At 38.2% G+C, this 17,143-nt stretch overlaps 1 long non-coding RNA gene across 1 annotated transcript in view; it reads right to left on the bottom strand.

Annotated features, from left to right (window-relative positions):
- Positions 1 to 16,588, bottom strand: part of LOC129013135 (uncharacterized) — a 99,074-nt gene extending 82,486 nt beyond the window's left edge. The window contains exons 1-3 of the long non-coding RNA XR_008493775.2: positions 13,367 to 16,588; positions 6,398 to 6,517; positions 5,973 to 6,030 (exon numbers count right to left, since the gene is read on the bottom strand). This is a non-coding gene — a long non-coding RNA (uncharacterized LOC129013135). The remainder of the gene's footprint in view (positions 1 to 5,972; positions 6,031 to 6,397; positions 6,518 to 13,366) is intronic.
- Between the last annotated feature and the right edge of the window lie 555 nt (positions 16,589 to 17,143).

The raw sequence follows: 17,143 nt of genomic DNA, 5'->3' as shown, positions 1-17,143 counted from the left end.
TACATGGGTTAATACACATACATACATTTCCAATGTCTTCTGAGAAGCAGTGAGCACACCTAGCTCTACGATCTTGGTTTCTAAATACCAGTCTATAATATAAGGAACCAAAGCTCCTTGGAGAAACAGTTGATTTCAGGCTTAGAACATAAAATATAGATGAGCCTGGAACAGCTTCTGATGCCAAAAAGGAGTGCTCAAAAAATGACAGGGGTAGCTAAAAAAGGATATAGGAGCTAACTAGAGGGAGCTCTTAATGGCTAAGGTGGAAACACTTTGAGCAATAATATACATGATGATAGTAATAGATTATGCCCATAAGTCCAAATTGATAAAAAATAAATTAGCATTTCAAATTAATAAATGTGGAAGAAATGATGGAAATAAATCATCACTACTAAGCAAATATCATAGCTAATAACTGTTGCAGGGAACCATCGATGGATGCTAAAATTAGTGGACAAAGGTATGAGAAACAGGATATTTCCATAGTGTCAAAGTATCTCCCTAAAAGGTACTTATTAATTACAAAGGGAAAAATAGTCACCTTATAGTGCAGAAACCTGACAAACACTATCTAAGTAAAGTGATCAAAGTAAACATCACCCAAGCCGGGCACAGTGGCTCACGCCTGTAATCCCAGCACTTTGGGAGGCTGAGGTGGGCAGATCACTTGAGATCAGGAGTTCGAGACCAGCCTGGCCAACATGGTGAAACCCCATCTCTACTAAAAATAAAAAAAAATTAGCTGGATATGGTGGCACACATCTGTACTTCTGGTGGCTGAGGCAAGAGAATTGCTTGAACCCAGGAGGTGGAGGTTGCAGTGAGCTGAGATCCTGCCACTGCACTCCAGCCTGGGTAACAGAGTGAGACTCTGTCTCAAAAAAAAGTAAACATCACCAGTAATAAGACATTTGAAATCATGTACCGCCTGACATCATGCCCTGAGAAGGGCATACCATCATTTCTGTGGCATTATTGCAAAAAATGCATAATCTCACTCTAATCATGAGGAAACAACAAACAAACCCCAACAGAGGGATGGTCTACAAAATAACTGACCAGAACTCTCCAAAAGTTTCAAGGTCATGAAGGACAAAGACTGATTACAGAGACTACAGAGACATGACAACTAAATGTACAGTGGAATTCTGGTTAGATCCCAGACCAGAAGAAGGACATTAGTAAGGAAATTGTTAGAATTTGAATTGTTTGCAGATTAGTTTATGATGTCAATGTTAATTTCCTTATTTTTAGAAGTCTTTTCTGTAAGTCTATACATATTTCCAAATAAAAGTTTTTTTAAAGCTAAGGAAAAAAAGTGGTTTCAGCCGGGCATGGTAGCTCACACCTGTAATCCCAGCACTTTAGGAGGCTGAGGCAGGCAGATCATGACATCAGGAGGTCGAAACCAGCTTGACCAACATGGTGAAACCCCATCTCTACTAAAAATACAAAAATTAGCTGGGCGTGGTGGCACACACCTGTAATCCCAGCTACTCAGAAGGCTAAGGCAGGAGAATCACTTGAACCTGGGAGGCAGAGGTTGCAGTGAGCCGAGATCGTGCCACTGCACTCCAGCCTGGGGGACAGAGTGAGACTCCATCTCAAAAAAAAAAAAAAAAAAGGGGTTCCATAAGGTGAAAACATTGCCATGTGGTACATTTCTGAAAGGAGTGGCCATGTGTAAGACCTTACTGTTACTGAAGTTCTACAGATATTAATGTATAAATTATGGAGGAAGACTGTTGGACACTAGAAAAGAAATCAGAACAATATTTTGCTTAAAACATCATAAAATATAACCTATTTGTTTAGCAGATTTGGGAAAAATAGAAATAATAATGTACTACTTGTGCTTTTTCTATTTTCAGAGCTATAACTTTCAAGTCAGTAAAGTAGTCACTGAATGCACATAGATTTGAGCTTGGTCCTAATAAGTCCACAAAATTTTATTGGACATCTCTTAAGTACCACAAATGAGAGGTGCAAATCCTTTTGGTCTCACTCCTTGGAGTTAATGCTTGCCTGGACAGACTTAAGCAATAGCAGACAGATGTCAATAGATACATGTTTCTTCCTTTTGTTCCCCAGGCAAACAGTTCTGAGACACATTTAAAAGAAGATTCCATAAAGATTGAGTATCAGTCATCCAATTTAACAACTCAATAATACATCACAGTATATCCTACCCACCACCACTGCCATTTCCTGTTCAATTCCCCTGATCCCTCACTTTAGCACAATGGGATCACTACCAAGTAAACTTCTTGCTCATCAGCCTTTGTTCTAGACCAGGGGATGTCCAATCTTTTGGCTTCCCTGGGCCACTTGGAAGAATTGTCTTGGGCCACACATAAAATACACTAACACTACTGATAGCTGATAAGCTAAAAAATAAAAATAAATTTTTAAAAATCTCATAATGTTTTAAGAAAGTTTAGGAATTTGTGTTGGGCCACATTCAAAGCTGCCCTGGGCCTCATGGTGCCGGCAGGCCACAAGTTGTGCAAACTTGTTCTGCTTTGGAGGACGGTAGGGGGTTGTAGGAAGTGGGAAGAGGATGATAGAGACTCAAGTCAAGAAAAAGATACAAGCTTGCCCTTAAGGACAAGTTTCAGGACAAACTTGTCAAAGACAAATATGGAACAGATACCAATCAGTGGGAGTAATTTACTAAATTCACAAAATACTCATAAAAATGTCTCCAAATGAGAATTCTATGCAGTGAACCATCTATACCAGATACAGGCCAATCATTCCAGATAGAACAAGCAAAGATGGCATTCTTTGCCCATGAAGAGAGCTCAGGAACCAAATCAGGTTGGGTTTACTTTATACCACATGGAAAAAAAGGCTAACAAAAGACTTCATGAGCACTGCTCAAAAACTTCTTATGCATATAGGCTCCTAAAGAAGTCCATCATTAGTCAACAACAAAGATGAAAAATGAAACCATTTTGACCTGGAACAGAAAAAGATGTATTTCAGATTTTTTTTGTATGAAAGACAAGTCCTACAATATATTTTTTTAAGTGAGAGATTTATCTTGTGGAATATCAGAGAGAAAATATTTGGTTCATTTATGCGAGGAACAAAAAAGCAGAGAAGCCTAAAAGAAACACAATCAAAGCAAAACTCTAATTTGTTAACAAAAATAAATTCAGCCCTATTGCTAATTTTTGACAAAACAACTGCCTAACAACTTAAACCAATTGCAATCACATTATTTTATAATTTGCACACAAAACTTTTTGTTGCTTTTTTTCTCCCCAGGTTTGCTTTATGATGTTTGTTCTTTTTTAAAAAAAATCTATTAGCTACTTAAGGAAAAAAAATAGGAATTATGAAGTAAGACTACAGATAGCCAGTTTCCAAGTTCCTTGCTACTCTGAAAAATCAGCTGGAAATAGTCAACCACTAAGCATATGTCTTAAATCTGCTTCAAGGAATCAGGCAAGGTTTTGAGGATAATTGTGAGGCAGGAGAATAGAGCCTGGAGGCAGAGAACCTAAGGACTTCCTAGAACTAAATCAAATGGAAACACTCCACCTAAGACAGGAAATATCCTCTTCATTTACATAGGGCATACACAGAGTAAATAACTTTGTAACTTCACTTTAGCCTATTCATTTACATAGGACATACATCAAGTAACCAATGGAAGAATCTAGAGGGTATTTAAATCCCAGAAAATTCTGTAACTGGGCCCTTGAGCCGCTTGCTCAGGCCTGCTCCCAACCTGTGGAGTGTGGTATCATTTTCAGTAAATCTCTGCCTTTGTTGCTTCATTCTTTCCTTGCTTTGTGCATTTTGTCCAATTCTTTGTTCAAAATACCAAGAACCGGGACACCCTCAACCAGTAATAATTGGACAAAAGGGCTTCTTCTCCTGGAGTGAATGGCCCCTCCAAAGTATGGTAAACACACACACAAAGGATTTTAGTGTAAATGAAAAGGATAAAAACACTGTTTGACTCAGATGAGTTCACTTTCTTCACCTCCATATTTAATGCACTTGATAAGGATGACTTGCATTTCTAAGTTCCAAACCCATAAGGCATTTTTCCTCAATATGTCAAATCATGTTGTTTCCATTTATCTTTTATAGTTTCTCAAACTATGAGATACAAGCTTAACATTTTCTAAAATGTTTTCTCAAATAGTAAACCCCACTTCAGTAAGGCCAGGAGCACCATATAATTCAAACAATGCACAAGTGTACCCGGCCAAAGGAGGAGTGAGGGCCAAGGAGGGTTGGTCCCAGGAAAATGCATGAATATAAATATATTTGCAAAACTTCACATAATTTCAGGGATCTTAGGTCCTATGAAGCCCAGATCACAGGTTCAGAACTCCCTACTCTATTGTTCAACCCAAATAAATAAGGTTTGTACTTTACCATACCGATTGAGAATTTGTTGCTGAGTCAGTCCTAAATTAGGTATAAAACTCGTTACAAATGTGCCCTTTTCAAGGTAAAAGAAATTTTATTTTTACCAGCTTAATAAACTATATTGTCCTCTGCTGCACAACTTACACTTTTATCTAAATAAGATCTTCAGAGGATAGCTTTCAAGCATTTTCTCTGCAATTTATCTTCTGCCCCATAAAAAGATCACTCTCTTCTTGCCTTTTAAGACTAACATTATGGAAAGCATATCCAGAAGTTCCAACATTTATAACTTTGCAATATTTATTTTATAGCGTTTTAAATTTTTACTAAAGTGAGTAAAATGTATCAATTGAAGCTATTGGTTATAATAGCTTAAATGAGTGAAATGATATAAGAACACACCCTAACACACACAGACTGAGATGCCAAACCCAAGTAACTCAATAATCGATAGTAAAAGGGAGGAAAAAAGCATCACACTTAATTTCTGGATGCAGCTATAACCTTAAACTCCATTGTGTTTGTGACATCATCATCCCTGTGCTTCAGTATAAAGAGGGCCCCAATATTTGAACGACCTTCAATAATAAAAACTTTTTGTTAATCTTTAATTTTCCAAAACACCGCTAAAGTCATAGTGAAAAGATTTTTTGCAGTATAAACCAACAATACAAAAAGAACAGAGGAGTAGGCCCAACACAGTGGCTCATGCCTGTAATCCCAGCACATTGGGAGGCCGAGGCGGGTGGATCGCTTGAGCTCGGGAGTTTGAGACTAGCCTGGGAAATGTAGTGAGACACCGTCTCTACTAAAAATACAAAAAAATAGCCAGGTGTGATGGTGCGTGCCTGAGATCCCAGCTACTCGTATGAGATGGGAGGATCGCTTGAGCCTGGGGGGCGGAGGTTTCAGTGAGGCAAGATTACACCACTGCAGCCTGGGTGACAGAGTGAGAAGCGGTCTCAAAAAAAAAAAAAAAAAAAAAAAAAACAGAGGAGTACTTCTGTTTCAGGCAATTTAGTGGAGTGAATAATTTGAGAAAAACTCCTAGGACAGATGCCTAAAAGTTCTGGATAAAAAATTTTTAAATCTCCTTAAATTCACAGCTGGGCATTTAAGAATCTCCTCAAAGCTAAAAATGAAGCAAAAACTTGAATCCAGTGAAGTAGCCAGGTCTAAGAGCTAACAGCTACCACGGAGTTTCTGCTGGTCACTGATGGACTGGGTCTTTTAGTTCATTGGTCTTTATACAAACAGAGGCACTGGAGGAAAAGCCTAGCAAGAGAGAGGTCAGATGAGACCCACCAGCAACTCCCTCATTGGAACCAGGAAATAGCCCCCAGAGACGGAGATAGCAAAAAAAAAAAAAAAAAAAAAAAAAACAAACTGCCTATTTTGCCTTGGCTCTGGAAAAGAAAGAGAAAAAATTTCCTCCATGAGTTTCTATCCACAAACTGGCCCTGCACACCAAGGCAAAATTTGTATAACCCTTAGGTGTGAAAAACCCCAAGGTGAGAATTTAAAACACCTCCAAGTGACTGGTAGAAATAAGTACAAATCCTAGAGGAACATACCTTGAAGTCTGGTCTCCAAAAATTTATACAGATGACATACCAAGATAAGCTCAAAAACCTGTACACACAAGAGGAGACAAATTAACATGACTGACACTCAGTAGAACACCAACAACCCTATCAGACTCACCGTGACTACATATACAGAAATAAAGAATATAATTTCATTGAATATATTTAAATATAAAAAGATAGTACTTTAAGTATGAAGAGGCTGATTTCATATATAGAGCATCTAGAAATTTAAAATATATCATTGAATTTAGAAACTCAATAAAGAGATGAAAGATTAGGCACGGTTGAAGAAATAATAAACTTGAAGACAGTTCTAAAGAAATTGTTTAGGATAAAGAGTAATAAAGAGATGAAAAATATAAAAGAAAAATTAATCAATATTGGGGACAGAGGGAGAATGTTTAACATACCTCTAATAAGAAATTAGTAGAGAATACAGGAATGAGGCAATATTCAAAGACATAATAGTGGAAAAATTTCCAAAACTGTTGAAAGCCAAAAATCTTCAGATTCAAGAATCCTGATGAATCCTAAAAAGATCGAATAAAAAAATTACACCTAGACACTACAGAACAACAAAAGACAGACCACATATAAAAAAGTTTAATGAATGGCTTCAAAACTTCAGAGGGTCTGCTCCAGAAAGAAGTAAAATGAGCCCAAAAAGAAGGTCCATGATGCAAGAACCAATGATGAGCATAATAAATGCAAAATATATAGGGAAATCTAGACTAATATTGACTGCATAAGGCACCAACAATAGTAATACCTAAATTGTAGGGTTAAAATATAGAGAATTAGGCTCAGGTGTGGTGGCTCACGCCTGTAATCCCAGCACTTGGGAGGCTGAGGCAGGAGGATCACTTGACATTAGGAGTTTGAGAACCAGCTGAGCAACATGGTGATACCCCGTCTCTACTGAAAATATATGCCTGTAATCCCAGCACTTCGGGAGGCCGAGACAGCAGGATCACCTGAGGTCAGCAGTTTGAGACCAGCCTGGCCAACATGGTGAAACCCCATCTCTACTAAAAATACAAAATTTAGTGGGGTGAGATGGCAGGTGCCTGCAATCCCAGCTACTCAGGAGGCTGAGGTGGGAGAATCGCTTGAACCCAGGAGGTGGAGGTTGCAGTGAGCCGAGATAGCAACACAGCACTCCAGCCTGGGCAACAAGAGTGAAACTCTGTCTCCAAAAAAAAAATATATATATATATATATATACACACACACAAAAATTAGCCAGGTGTGGTATTGGGCACCTGTAATCCCAGCTACTTGGGAGGCTGAGGCAGGAGGATCACTTGAACCCAGGAGGCGGAGGTTGCAGTGAGCTAAGATCACGCCACTGCACCCCAGCCTGGGTGACAGAGCAAGATTCCATCTCAAAACAAAACCAAAACAAATGTGTATATATATATATATTTAAATACATATAGACAAATTATAATATATAATTTAAATATATATTTTAAACAAATATATATTTTATATATAGAGAGAGAATTAAAATAAAAACAATAGCATGTAAATTAGGAGGTAGGCAAAAACAGTGATTAATATGCTTGTTAGAACTTTAAGAGATCCATGAAAAAATTAAAATGGCATCATTTTCAATAAGGGGGAAAATGGAATTCTAAAAAAAGTTTTAATTAAAAAATTGGAAAAAAAATTCTCCATCAATTCAAGAGAAAAAATATGTATATAAATAATAGGACAATTACAAAGCACAACGTAAGACGGTAGAAATGACTGCAAATGTATCAGTAACCACAATAAATGTTAAAGGACTAAATTCTTCAGAAGAGAAAATACATTTCATTGTAAGGCCCATGTCTAGCCACCTGTTTTGTAAATAAAGTGTTATTGTAATATAGCAACACTCATTCATTTACATACTGTCATGGCTATTTCTGTGATAAAACAGCCAAGTTGTGCTCTTCACCAACATCATATTCTGGGTTTTCTCATCATAAATCATTGTGCCTATTCATTGTGCCTATTTGTACAAGAAAGATCTGAACAAGCTTTTAATGTTCTGACTCAAGCCCATATGAATTTCTAGATGCCAATGGCTTACTACAATCTTTCTCTTTACTACTGGTAAAACCTTCTGCCCGTATAAAGCCTGCAAGTTGTATAGTATGAGGCATCATCAAGTTTAACGGTGTCCCTAAAACCAAGTCTACAGTTCTGATGGTAGTCTTGAAGGTGTCTCATCCTATACAACCTTTGTTGCTTGCTGGAAACACACATTTCTCACAAGCGGGCTTACCTCCTACGAAATCCTGTTGCTTAGCTTGTTGGTTATTTAGCAATAAAGGAGCTTAATATATACACTTATAGCAGATATGCTTTTGCAGGTAGTCCATGATTTTAGAATGCTTTTGGCTACAATACAGGATTTTGACCTCAGCAGGAAATCCAATTAAGATTGGCAGATTAAAAGAACTTTTAAGTGCTCTAATACTTCCTAAGGTGGTTGTTATTATCAAGGTTGAAACTCATCCCAAAAAGGGATAACACAAATACTAAACAAGGTGTTCTGGCTGGTCACTATGGAAGACAGGCATCTTTTGCTAAGATCCTAGCACCCATGAAACCCCAAAACCACAAAGGTCCTCTTTGTGCACCTCCAAATGGATTCATACAAGTGCACCCTGCAGTGAGTTTTTAATATGTCCTGTCCATTGTTCGCTTATCCTCAGGATAGACTAAGCCTTTCCTTGCTAGGGAGCTATGGCTCTACAGTAGAAAAAATATTATCTGATGTCATATTGCCAACCTGTGGAATTCAAACATCTATCTAGTGGCAGGGGCCCCAATTTTTCTAGGGTTATTATGAAAGAGCTTTGCAAAGCCCCTCCACTTAATCAGAAAGTTCCCTATCTATATTGCCCCAATATCCAAGAAAGGTAAAGAATAAATAAAACCCTGAATCTCAATTTTGCAAAGTTCCCAGAGACGCTCAAAGTTCTACGGTCTAAGATATTCCCATAACTTTAATGAGTCCACTGGGGTCTATCAACTCTTGCTTTATGAGTAAATACAGGCCTGCCCAGGCATCTAGGAATATTATATCTGATTCTAGACTCCACACACAACTGGCAAGCAGACAGGACCAAATATTACAAGTAACTCATGCTAAACATCCAGTCTTATCAATAGGTATGAGCAGCCTTTCCCCCAAATCCTCCCAAACAAACTTCATACAACCTGAAACCCAAAGACTTGGTCTTCTGAAAGAAACAATTTACTCATGAATTAGCTAAATAAAGCATACAATCAAACTGAGAGTGGGGATTATATATATTTTCCTTTTGGAGGAGCCACCCAGCTTCCGTTGTTTCCATTTCCTTGTAATGAGATCAAATGATTTTCTGGGTAAAATACAAGGATAAATAGCCTATCAAAAAACAAAACAAAACAAAAAAACAAAAAAATGTTCCTGTCTCCACCAAAACTATGCTTGAGACCTCTGGGACCTTTTGTGGGAGCTAGCTTTTGTACACAAACTTTCACAGACAGAAAGCTTGAAAGAGAACTAGGGAACAGATTATGCGTATTTGGAGACTATCTCACTTTTCCCAATCTGACAAGTAAAACACACTACTTCTCTTTCACTTTAGAACAACCTAATTAATAGTCTTGACACCATAAATTTCACTGCCTGGAGCCAGACCACTCTTCATAAGTGGCCCCAAAGCATAGCAAAAGGATTTGACAATACCCACAGGAGTATTTTGACCAAAAACAGACGACTGAGTGGCCACTAGTGAGTGGATTTGTAACACAAAAACCTACTGGCTACTACCTGCAAATCGGACAGAGGCTTGTTACTTTGGTAAACTCCTAACTAACCTCAGGATAGTCCCTGTTATCATCCAAGATCTGTTTTGATTCATCAATTTACCCTCTTAGAAAAAGAGATAGCTTCATGAAAGGAGAAAAAGTGGGTCTTGGTTTGAGAATCAAAACCCTAATCACTCAAATTCTGGATTGCTTTCTGCTGTCTTCAAGCTTCTTCACTTTATAAGAGGCCTAGAGGTAGAGAGGCTCCGGCATGCGATGGTTCAGAGAAAAGCAGGAAAACTATAATAAACAATGCTACCACAACTATAGAACTCTTTGCCCAAGAGGTTCAGAAAATGGAACTCAAAAAGAGCCCATTAGTTGTAATATTGGTGTCTTGAGAGAAAACATGCTGTTTTAGGTAGAAATGGTGTCCTTATAGACCTACAGATGTCTCTGGCATCTTTAACAATACTAAAAAGATCTGGTAAGCTAACCAAAAAATCATAAAATTAATTAACTTTATGATTTGACTAATAATCCCATATTATTATTACTGCATCTCATTATATAGGAGATAAAATCTGTTCTTCTAGCTTAATTTGGACACTCTTGATTCACGGCTTAGAGGAAGACAACAAACTGATCATAATCCTTCTCTTGGTATATTTTAGTTACAGGGGCTCAGATGGTGTGTGCTCAAGTTTTAAATGCTGCTGTCCAACTGCTGTCTTACCACATGATTAAACAAATGATCATCCAACAAAAAGAACAGAAAAACCTAACACTTGAATGTTGAAACAACCATCTGGGAAATGATACATGATCTAGAGACTATATATAGCAGAGAAGATCTAGACTGATCACATCCCCAGTAGTGAATCCATCAGCTGAGGCCAAAGAATGGCAATAGGGGGGTGAAAAGGAAAAACTGTTTCCTCTATATTCATACTTCTGACATCAAATGTATGGGAGCTTTCCACACCAAGCAATTCTCCAGTTCTCTGTGGATACCAACAGGTGTCCTACAATTTAATTCTGACACTGACTATACAGAGACAGTGTAGACCCCACAGGTTAAGGGCTCATTCCCACAAGACTGCCCCCCTTTCCCCACTTCAAATGCCAATCAAAAGTCCAAGCCGCCCATATTTCTGACATCTATAAATCAGCGGTTCCTATGAACCCCTCCTAAGGTTCAATAACTTACTAGAATGGTTCACTGAACTCAGGAAATGCTTATTATTTCTGGCTTATTATAAAGGATACAACTCAGGAATGGCCAGAGAAGAGAGGTATAGGGCAGCAAGGTATGTAGGAAGGGATATAAGTTTCCATGTGCTCTCTAAGGATACCACCCTCCCTGCACCTTCATGTGTTCACCAACCCAGAAACTCCTAGAACCCCTTTATTAAGGGTTTTTAAGGAGGTTCCATTACATAGGTATGATTAATTCAATCATTGGTCGGGAGAAAGGTTCGAAGTTTCAGTCTTCTAATCACAAGGTTGATTCCTCTGGTAACCAGTCCCTATCCTGAAGCTATAATATTTAGGGGCTTTTAGCACCAGTCTTTTCATGAAAATATAAAAAGACACTCACCATTCACTCCGGACATCTCAAGTTTCTGAGAAGCTCTTGTGTCAAGAACAAGGAATAAGATTAAATAAGATACTCCTATCACCCCATCACTAAGGAAATTGCAAGAGTTTTAGGAACTCTGTGTCAGGAACTGGGGGGTAAAGACCAAATATATATTTCACATTACGTTACAAGGGGATACACTAAAAGCTAAAACCATCTGCACCCACACAGTTTACCGTCAATATCAACAACTGTCTTCATTCACATAGCATTAATATTCCAGGAAATTTACCCAGGAAGGTAAATTTGCAAATAATTTTATTTTTTCATTTCAAGACATAGTCATAATCATTTATCTGAACACTCAACTACTGAACATATCATAATCATTTATCTGAACACTAAACTACTGAACTTAACCTCATCGAAGTATATACTCCTTTCTCAGAATACAGCATTGAATGTCTATTTCTCAAGATTCACTTAATTTTATTTTACCTTTGAGATGGAGTTTCACTCTTGTTGCCCAGGCTGGAGTGCAGTGGTGCGATCTCGGCTCACTGCAACTTCTGCCTCTTGGGTTCAAGCGATTCTCCGGCCTTTAGCCTCCCAAGTAGTTAGGACTACAGGCGTGTGCCATCACATCTAGCTAATTTTTGTATTTTTAGTAGAGACGGGGTTTCACCATGTTGGCCAGGCTGGTCTCGAACTCCTGACCACAAGTGATCCACCTGCCTTGGCCTCCCAAAGCACTGGGATTACAGGCGTGAGCTACTGTGCCTGGCCAAGATTCACTTTCAAATCCTATCCACAAATTTGTCCAAGCATAAGCCCCCAAATGAAAAGACCCACCATAAGCCAGAGCCCCAAGGAACCCAAAATATCCTGCCTTTGCTCTCCCTCTAAGACATTACCAAGATGCTGTCAATGTAGTGATCAATAGGATTATTTTGGTGTACTTCAGGAAGACAGGATTTTACAATAGAGTAGGAAGTTTAAAGTACAAGGTGCCATACAGAAAAGTCCCATGGAAGATTAGGGTAGCATTGCATAGGAGAAGTTACTACAGTAACATTCTCCCAAAGTGTACTTTAAGAAATACTGATCTCTTAGGATATTTAAAGTTGTTGCTTTCAAAAGGGATTCTACATTCAAACAAACTTGATTAATACCAGGTTGAACAAAGGTAAACTGGTCTTATTGGCAATAGGTACTGTAAACATCCAACTGGAACATACTGTATTGACATACATGTCAAACTCATTTGACCACGAGCATCGTCCTCATAAATATCTTGTGGGATTAGTGTTCTACAGAAAATATCTTGAGAAACACTGAACTCTACTAAAGTCAATGATCCTAGGTTCAAGTCTTCATTCCAACACTTACTTATGGTGTAACCTCACCCAAGTCTTTTAGCCTCTCAGTTTCCTTATCTGTAAAGTAATATTCATAATAATAACAAATATGTGCTCTGTCTACTAATAAAGGTTGTTAGAGTCACATGAGATAAAGAACATGAAAGCCCTTTGTAAACTCTAAAGCAACATACACATGAATAAAATGGGTTTTTTTTGTTTTGTTTTAGAGACGGAGTTTCGCTCTGCTGCCCAGGCTGGAGTACAGTTGTCTGGTCTTGGCTCACTGTAACCTCCACCTCCTGGCTTCAAGCGATTCTCCTGCCTCAACCTCCTGAGTAGCTGGGACACACCACCATGCCCGGTACACACCACCATGCCCGGCTCATTTTTGTATTTTTGGTAGAGAAGAGGTTTCACCACGTGGGCCACGCTAGTCTCAAACTCCTGACCTCAAGCGATCTGCCTGCCTCACCCTCCCAAAGTGCTGGGATTACAGGTGTGTGCGGTGAACAAAAGGTTTTTACAATATCTACATTAGAGATAAGGGAAATCCATGGGAATCATGAGACAGTATTATTGGTGAAATAAAATGGAAAATATTCTATTAAAAGTTGTTTTTTGCAGCAGGACACAGTGGCTCTTACCTGTAATCCCAGCGCTTTAGGAGGCCGAGGCGGGTGGATCACATGGTCAGGAGATGGAGACCATCCTGGCTAACACGGTGAAACCCCATCTCTACTAAAAATACAAAAAATTAGCTGGGCGTGGTGGCCGGCGCCTGCAGTCCCAGCTACTCGGGAGGCTGAGGCAGGAGAACGGTGTGAACCCAGGAGGTGGAGGCTGCAGTGAGCCGAGATCGGGCCACTGCACTCCAGCCTGGGTGACAGAGTGAGACTCCGTCTCAAAAAAAAGTTGTTTTTTGCAAAGTTGGATAACTAGCACAATTGGGGCCTTCTTTGGTGGCTTAACTCAAGATTAGTGGTAAATGGCCGAATGAAAAAATATATTCAGCAAGAATTTATTAAGATGACAGTGCCAAGACACTAATATGATTCCATTTGAATTTGGACACTTCTCCTTGCTATGATAAATTTTATAATGATGCTTCTAAAACAAAACAAAACAAAAACCCTCAGTAACCCAACTGATCTTTTTGTTCCTTAGTGAGTGCCAAGCATCAGATTAAATCTGATCTCCCCATATGTACAGGAGGAAGTGTCACTGATGTAACTAAAATGCCAAGATAATCATTCACCTTGTGAGTCTATCTTTTCTTAACACAGATACAAAGAGTAATGAAATTACTACAGGCATGGGTGTCACAATAATACAAACTGTCACCTGATAGATCTCTCAAGTCAATAGCCATTTTTGATCAAAAATGAGTGCTATTTAACAATGTGACTAGAGCATTTAACTTTACAGTTGTATCACATAGCACGGCTTCCAGTAATTCCACTCAAACAAAACTCTGTGAAGGATGAAGAAATCTACTGATTGGGAGGAGATTCTAATACTTGCTTTCTATCTATCTGCCTTTAAATGAGCTAATGAGGAAACTTCAGTTTATTCATCTCCCACTAGACGTATTGTTCCCAGACTTCAAAATGTTATAGCCCAGTAACATTCTCCTCCAAATATTAGATACAAGAAACTGTCAACTTCTAACTTTACTAAGGTCATTTTTAAAAATTACTATCATTTTTCATTTTAGAAACACTAAGTAGAAAGATATCATCTTAGCATAAAGGACTGCCCGAAGGATTAATAAAAATATACCACAATGCCCTATTTTTGTGGGCTATTTCTTTGGAAACTCATATCTAAGATGAGAATAAGTAACAGATGATTTTATGCAGTTGGCATGTACTCAGCTGAAAATCAGCCTGAAAACTGGGACCATTTAACAATCTGAATTTACATGTTAACATTGAATGTAACTAAAAATGTTTATATGCAATATATTACTAAAAGTTATCAAGCAGTTTGGCTTCTCCAGCAATAAGGTGTCAAAGCATGCACTGACAAGGAGCTTGCAAATCACACCAAAAAAAAAAAAAAAAAAAAAAAAAGAATCACATTCTTAACAGGTTTGCAAAATAATACTTTAAAAAATGGTTCCAGTTATAGTGCAAGTTACAGATTAAGCAATAGTCTTATTCAACTGGAATCCACCTTTATAAACATTAGACTAAGAAACATTCGTGATAACATAAACATTTCTCATCCTTTCCTTCCTCCTCCTCAAAGGAAACAAAATAGCAAAATAATGCCTCTCTACCACCTTCAAACTTATATTGTTCCCATTCTCAGTAGACAACTAAAGTAACTGTCCAAAACGATTTACAAGAATTTGCTCACTAAACATAAAATCCAAATATAAAAGCTCTATTAAACAAGCCAAGCAAGGCTCTTTTAGGTTCAAAGCCTGCTTTCACACTAAACAGCTATATTTGAACCCAATACATACTATTTTTAGCTTCCAGGATTCCATCTCTAATGCTTACAGAGCATAACATTAGTGTAATGAATTATGAGCTATAATAAAAAATAGATCCCTGAAAGGAAAACTATACTCATTTCACCTTTCATTACCCAGTGTTTGTTGTGTCTGATTTGGCCCAGGAATTACTTTCGACCACATACATGTACTGTTTGTTCCCCCTAACCTTGGAATGTCACAGTGAGAGAAGTAAACCATAGGCTTGAAATGAGCATTCTCAGATAATGAAATACATATGGAATGAACTGGGTTAAGTTAAATCAAGATACCATTGTTCACAAAGTCCAGAGAGGTAACAGCCATGCTCATAATTTCAACTGAAAAGTCTTACTCAAAATGGTTAGGTAGTAAGAAAAATTATCTCAAGTAAGATGTCCAGAGGTAAGGGGTATTACTCTTGGCTCTGCCATCCTGTTTATTGGCTTCATCCTCAGGCTGTGAGATGACCTCAAAATTCTGTGCATCACATTCAGATAATGCCAAACTCCAGAAGAGAGAGAACTATCTCTTTTCTGAGTCTCATTTTTAAGAGGCCTTGCCAGAAGACCGCAACATCTCAATGGCTCTATTTGGAGCACATATCCATTGACCATGTCAATTGCTGGATTGGATTAGCATGTGTGTTCATAATCTAAACTCAATCCTAGCAGGCAAAGACGGAGTCAACTGCCCCTGAAGCATATGAACGCAGGGGAGACACAGATGGAGAACTTAAAATCTGACTTTTGCAGTGAAGGATGGGATGATGCTAGTATAGTGACACAACACAACAGTATTGTCTGTGAGAGTAAAGGGCAGGGCAGCCTTTTTCATTTCTGGCTCTCCCATCTAAGCAGACTCAGGGTGTGATTATTTCCTAGTGACCTGTTTCGTTTTACAAATGTGAACATCAATGCTCGCAAGTCTCCCACTACGTCACTACAGTTTGTTTCAAACTAACAAGTTTCAGGCCTCAAGGAGCTGACAATCAGGTTTTGGAGGCAAGTATGAATCTAATAATTGTCTTCTTAAAGGTAGAGAAGAAACTTCAGTAATCATTTTACACATAAATTGAGGACAAGAGATGTATGGTCTTTGTTCAATGTCACTTAGCTAATTGGTATAATAAATGCAAGAGAAGAAACATTACAACACAAAATGTGGCTTAACTGCCAGAGGATAACTGCCAGAGGATGACAAAACCTACCCTTGCGGGCCGGAAAGGACTTTAAACGGATTTCAGCTGACTTATGAACCAACAGACAATGTTAGGAACATTCACTGAACAGCTGATTTGTTAAAGTGGTCTCAAGAATATTAATTGAGGTGGATGGTACGCAGATAGTTAAGAACATTTAAAATTTCCAACCAAGAAATGTATATTTGATTCTGTGGAAGATAGGAGATATCTGAAGTTTAGAGAACATTTCTTAAGAATGCCCTGCTATCTCAAAAAAAAAAAAAAAAAAAAAAAAATTAGCCAGGTGTGGTGGTACACGCCTGTGGTCCCAGCTACACAGGAGGCTGAGGCAGGAAAATCGCTTGAACCCAAGAGGTAGAGGTTGCAGTGAGATGAGATTGCGCCACTGCACTCCAGCCTGGACTACAGAGTAAGACTGTCTCAAAAAAATAAATAAATAAATAAAAGCCCAGGTAGCAATATGCTGAATCATCCTAAGGACTTGAACTGATATATTCTAATCCACTAGGTAACCTTATTTCTGACCTGCTTTATTAAAAACATTGAAAATAGGAAGGCTTGAAAAAAATACATTGCTTAAGTTACTCTTAAAAATTAAGTATGTTTCCACTGAACTTAAAACGATGACTCTCTTAATTATATTTACATTTAAAAGAAGTTTCAGATAAGTCAAACCTCTATTTGGCCAATTTACTTCTGGTGTTTTCATTTCTCATGTTCTGGACACAACCAGTCTGA

This window comes from Pongo pygmaeus, chromosome 15 (genome assembly GCF_028885625.2).
Source record: "Pongo pygmaeus isolate AG05252 chromosome 15, NHGRI_mPonPyg2-v2.0_pri, whole genome shotgun sequence".
NCBI lineage: Eukaryota > Metazoa > Chordata > Mammalia > Primates > Hominidae > Pongo > Pongo pygmaeus.
The sequence above is the reverse complement of the archived record's forward strand: the minus strand, read 5'-3'. Positions and strand labels throughout refer to the sequence as shown.